Source organism: Cotesia typhae, unplaced genomic scaffold (assembly GCF_013202065.1).
Source record: "Cotesia typhae breed Kobodo isofemale line unplaced genomic scaffold, CoteBio_Ctyphae scaffold_121, whole genome shotgun sequence".
NCBI lineage: Eukaryota > Metazoa > Arthropoda > Insecta > Hymenoptera > Braconidae > Cotesia > Cotesia typhae.
Window position 1 is genome coordinate 5,684,023 of NW_027423773.1, and position 6,515 is coordinate 5,690,537.

The following is a 6,515-nucleotide window of genomic DNA, read 5'->3' on the forward strand; positions in this document are numbered from 1 at the left end:
AATCCTCTAATTTTCTATTACAATTAAATCTAACATACATTATAGAAATAGTATATTTCCAGCTTGGAAGATTTAAAATTTTTTAATCGAAAAAAATTAAGACAACGAAGAGGAGTAATTCATCATGAATTTAATAATAATTATTATCAATTTAGTACGAAATTCATATTGAATTAATTATAAGATAAATGTGTTTTATTTTATGATTATATTTTTTGTTTTTACAGCCGAAATCTTAAAGAAAAAAAAATATTTTAATTAACTTAGAGGAAATCTATGACTAATTTAATTAAATTTAACAGTATTTAACAAAAATTCTGAAAAAGTATAAAATTAATATTTGATTTATATAAGTTGATTATAAAAATGTTAGAAGTTTATATTAATTTCATTGCATTTTTATACTTGATAGATAATAAGTTTATTATAAATACATTATGAAGTTGATATTAATTTGATCGTGTGTTTCATATGATAATGAACAAATTTTTTAAACATTCACTGTCGTTATAGTTTCTAACAAATAAAGCTATAAAATCAAAAAAAATGTAGATTAGTTTATTAAATTTAGTTCAATAATGCAGAGTAAAATATATTTTTAGTTTATTTATTTTTTAAATAATTGAATAAACAAATTTTTTTTGTAATAACACAAACAACAAACTAATAACAATAAATATAGATTTTTTAGAGTAAATTTTAATTCTTACTAAAGCTTACATTTTTTTTTTAGTAGAATTATAATTAGAATACCTAAATAATATTTTATCTTAATTATTATTTTAACGTTTGATTTAATCTATTTCTGTCAGATTTATTGGCCTGACAACGTAAAATGTGTTTGGCTCATTTTCGTCATAATTTTTTATGCAAAAACATAAATTCAATAATTTATTTATATTTATAGCCAATGGGGACTCGTTTGATTTAATGCACAAATCAATCATGGCAACTAAAGAATAGGGAATAATCGATCGTACTACAATACAATTTGTGACAATTGCAAAAAAATCACTAGTTCTACAATTGATCTGACAGGAAGATTCTTGACAAGAACAAATTTTTATAATTTCATTAATTATCCCGATTCTTTTTTTATCACTAAAATCGGAAATCACAACGGAAGAATTTGTTTTTTTTTCTTACGTTTATAACACTCAGCATCATACGCCACACAATTCTTAAATAATCGAAAATATTTGAAAACATTGAGGGATGTTTGTAGACGTACATTGCTTTTTTCAAACATTGTTTGCGATGAGACTGATAATTCATACTTAATTAGTTTACCATTAATAAAGTGCTTTTCAGAGATATACAAGAGTTTACGTTTTCGCAGATTGAATAATTCTAATATTTTTCTAAATTGTGTTACGTTATCATTTTCTAATATTTTCGATTTCAGTTCAATCACATTGTTAAAAACACACAGCGCTGAACAAATTTATAATTGTGCGTAACGAGTGCCTTGTACTAAACGTCGAAATGATCCATTAAGATCTTCATAAGAAAAACAAGATGTGATCGGTAATGGTCCAAACTTTCGTACAGCATCGGGTAAATGATATAAGCTATGTAAATTACAGGTTAAGTGAGTCAAGCCATATAAGTCCTTAAAACGAAAACAATAGATTTTGATTGAGGTAAATGAAACAGAAATCATTTTTTGACTAATAGAAGTGCAACTTAAGTAACTGATAGCAGTGACTAAAAGTTTATGTTGTTCTAAATATTCATCAGTCATGATTAAATTCAATATATGTATAGAATAATACAGTAATCATTGCTTCCACTCTGATGCTTTCCAGTATTTATAATCTGAAACAGATCTTGTCAATCGAGAAACAAATCCAGGAGGAGAAATAGATTTAATTTTACTATCTATAAATTGCAAATGTTTATAGAGAGAAAATTCGCAGTTACTATAACTACGGTCAAACCACAAACCAAATAATCTTTTGACGACACCCAAGTACACACAATGCATTACATCAACAACAGTTGTGTTAAAAGCATCATACACTATTTGTGTTAAAACTGTTGGACCTTTGATTCCATGAACTGCGCTTTGAGATATGATAGCTTTTCTACCGTCGTCAATAGATTCTCTAGTAGTTCTGAGTGCAGAGTTTGGTTTGAACGGGTAAATGCGTCTTCGATTAAAATATTTGCTTTGAATTTTACAGTGGCAACATCCGAAAATTCCATTATGCCCATTCATGTTCAGAAAACTAGCCTTTGCCGGTAAATCACAAGTGCCACAGATTATTTTGCCACGAACTTTTACCATACGATTTAAATCAGTCATTTTACATCAAATTCCGTTGTATATTTTTTCTAAATCATTTCGAACACTACTTAAAAATAGGTTTGGTTGTGGTTTTTCACCAAACCAAATGCCAGCTAATAATAAATTTTCTTTTTTCGTTCGTTCTTTAAATGGTCACTCATTTATCGTTAGATAAAAAGGCCATAGACTAAATTTTGAAGATTTAAAAAGAGAAATACCATCTGTATTCCACGTAAATGAAATATTCGAAGGATAAAATAAAAAACCGTTATTTTGAAATAAATTTTGATAAATACTTCCATCCCAAATGTCTTCCAAGTTTTCATTATCAATTTTGCGTCTATTAAACCGACCTTGTAAAAGTTGATAAAAATGTGGTCTCTTAAAAAGATTAATCAATTGCGATACAAGCGGAATTTGTATAAAATAGCTAATTTCTGTTTTTACATTACATTTTAGACAAGAACTTTTTTGAGTTTCTACTTTGGAAAAGCATACAGAGCAGAAGAAGTGACGACGAATTGGCGATTGAATATTTTTAAACAATTTGTCAAAATAATATAAAGGTTTTATACAAAAATTAGGTTGAATGCAATGCAAACTTATGAGAGCTAATAAATCGGACAATAAAGCTCGAGTCACTTTGTGGCGGATCATAAACATTAAAATACATAAAACGCTTTCACCTAAGGTTAATGAAGCATTATCGTACAAGGGGTCATTTAAATGATCAGTACCAAAAGTTGGATCACTTTGACTACTGTCAGAACTCTCCTCAGATTCACTACTGTAAGATTGATTATCTTCGAAAGATCCTTTACAAGTGTCGTATTCTTCATCCGAGCTTGAATCAATTGATTGATTCTCATTTTCATCACCGTCGATTGAATATTCACGACTGTCACTACTTAATTTATCAGGTTCAATATTAAAGTCATTATTAATATGATTATCATTCATATTTTCATGAATAGAATTATCATCATCTTCTAAATCGCCAAAATACTCATATTCAGAAGAACGAGCAAAATTATAATTGTCGGTTGGTTCCCGATCGTCTGAAAATCGTGAAGATCACGGTTAAAAAAAAAAGTAGGAAAGAAATCATAACATCGCTGTGAAGCTGACGTTGATTTTTTCAACATTGACGATCAGTATCTTGTTCATCATTCACGCGATAAAATTTATTTTTAATTATATTTAAGTTTTATTTAGCGCTTTATTGTTGCTAATTGATTGCTATAATTATAATTTTGTTGCTTGATTAGATTCCAAGCACTTACTAAAAATATTAGATTGTGTCAAAGTTAATTTTACAGATGTTATATCAAACTTACTATTAAATTAATCGTATTTTTTTACTTTGAAATGAACTTTTAGGACAAAAAATTAAATTTTTAAAAATACAAAAAAAATACTCATTTAATTATTACCAATTGCCATTAATCATCAATATTAAAAAAAAAAGTGAATAAAATTTCAAATCTTAAAATATATTCAAAAACATTTGCATCGTTTTCTTAGAACTTGCAAATCACTGTAAAGATTAGATTGAACGAAAATTAGTTTTAAGAGGGGTTTATAGATAATTTGCCGGTAAAAAGGGTTCCTTCCCTTCATTAGTAAACTCACCTGATAAGTATGTAACAGTTTTACCTGCTCAGGTTAGCCCCTAATCAATTTTATAAATAACTAAACAAAACTAACAACAATAAAAATTATCAGGGCGCCACCAGGATTATTAATCACGGTTCCTGGAACCGGTCCAGAGCTGAGAAAACTTATCTTAGGGTAGAGAGAGTGGAGGTGTTGTTGAATAATAAAAATGTAATTAACAAAATTCATCAATATTTATTAACAATAAAAAGGAAAAAAAAACTTAACAGAGTTGGCTTAAAATTAGTTAACAAATTTCACTCACTCACACACTTATAATCTAACGAAGCGGAGAATAACTGCGAACTAAACGATATTTACAAACGAACCTCCCAACGACGATACGATGACTAGACGGGCTTTTTTGAACGAACGGTCTCCCACACCTGCGCAAAACTAAATGGGCTTTTCTTAACGAACGGTCTCCCACACCTGACCTAAAACTAAGCTTAAAATTACAAGTCCACCGGACTACCAAAACGAACTCACTTTACACACTTATAACTTAAAATTAAGTCCACAGGACTACCGCACTTAACACTATTAACACTCTCTATCACGCATGACCCATATAATGCTTCACACACATGACCCACACCTCTGTTATGTCCAAGGGCGTTTTTAGAGCGGTAGCGTAAACGGTGGAGGTTTGGACTAACAATTTAAAGAATACACAACGGAGGTTTTAATTCCGTTGTTTTAATTATTTATGTGGGACGTTTTCGAAGTACGAATTTACCACGCCTTCGTTTGAGACTGTTCACGGATTTATTGAGTGTAGATGTACTTACTGTTACGGGAACTTTATTGATGGTCAGATCCGTGATTTTAGGGCAGCTGTTAGTGCCTGTTCCTTGATTGGGCCCTTTGGTTAGTTCTCGCAGCGGATGGAGTAGGGTGGATTTGGGCTGCTTATATTTCGGGCTTCTTATTTTATGAAATGACTTGTTGGAAACTGATTTCACTTTAATTGAGATTTATTTTTATAAACATTAAAACTTACACTTTCACAATTTGAATTTTTTTTAAAGAATTTAATTTAATGAATTTTAGTAATTTAAATGAGCTAACGTCCTCCAGTCCCCCGTAGGGTAAAGTGCGCAAATTTAGCTTTTAGAGATACTTTATTTAAACTTACTGCCCGGATTCTCGCCTAAGTGCAGAGCAAATTAGAACTTTGAGATTCCGGTTCTCTAGATTTTTAGAACTAATAACTAATACGTGGCCTGCTGGTTGAACCGAATCTGAACTCGTCTTAAGTGCAGAGCAATTTAAGATGAGTGATTTTTACAAGGCACGGGTCCGTCAATTAAACGCGGAAGTCGAATTACTTGATCAAAGACAAGGCGTTGGCTGTTGATCGCCTTTTTAAATACTCGCGGTGCTGAGATTGCAGAAGTCCCCGCTAGTCAACCAGCAGTCGCGTAGCTTATATTTTATTGTGGCTTTCGCGCATGGAGATGTCTTCCATCTGCGCGGGTGATTTAAATTTAAAGAAAAATTTTGGGGTGGACATAACATTCCCCCGGAAAAGCGAGAAGCTAGTATAGTTTTTCGGTTTTCCTATGGCCACCTTCTCCATAAGCGAGAGCCACTTACAAATTTTGATTTAACTTAATATAATTTGATATAATGAAAAGAGTAACAGTAGGAGTCATCTAGTGCTTGTAATTAAGTTTAATTCATATTTTAATTTTGCAATGCATTGTATTGTACGTGTTTTGCTGACAAATGAAAATTTTTTTTTTTTTTTTTTTTTTTTTTTGCTTGCTTCTCGAGTTCGCGTAGTCGGGTTGAGTGTTAGTGTACTTCAAACCGTGGGCTGTTGTAAGGATATTCTCCTCAAAAAAAAGTATAAAAATATGTATACTTGTGAGGTGAATTTTGAAGGCTATGGTACCTGGTACCAGATGGTTCTAATGATGTATGGGGAGAGGGTAAGTAAAGCATTATTTTAAAATTGATAACGAAAATTTGTATATAGAAAAATAAAAATTATTTAATATTTTTTTTTTTTTATAAAAAAATTTTTTTTTTTTTCAGGATTTGAGAAGGGCGATTCGTCTCTTAGCGGGGTTGGCTCGTCCTATCCATCCTTCGAGAGGCCTTATTTTCGGCTTCATGCCTGGTGACCCTGTTTGGCTCTCTGCCTCCCGAGGTCGTGGATGCAGTTGTCTTCTTCGCATTCCAGGACCTAGCGATGGTAGCTGAGGTTCAGGACTTTGAAGAAGTGCTTGCCCCCAACCACGAGGACATCGATCGGTTAAGGATCGCCTTGATCGAGACGGTCTTTAATGGTTTGGTCGCCATGGGATAGAGGTATGTTGCGTGATGCTTCATAGTTATTATTTAGAAAAAAAAACTTTAGGATTTAATTGTTTTTCCCCCTTTTTTTTTTTTTTTTTTTTTTTTTTTTTTTTTTTTTTATGTGAAAACTTATGTAAAAGAAATATAAAAATTCTTTTTTTTCTTTTTGAAAAATAAAGATTATTTCTTTTTATTTCGTATTGTTTTCTCATTTTTGTTTCCTGTACTTTCTTTTTTTTTTTTCAAAATTAATCCTATTTAG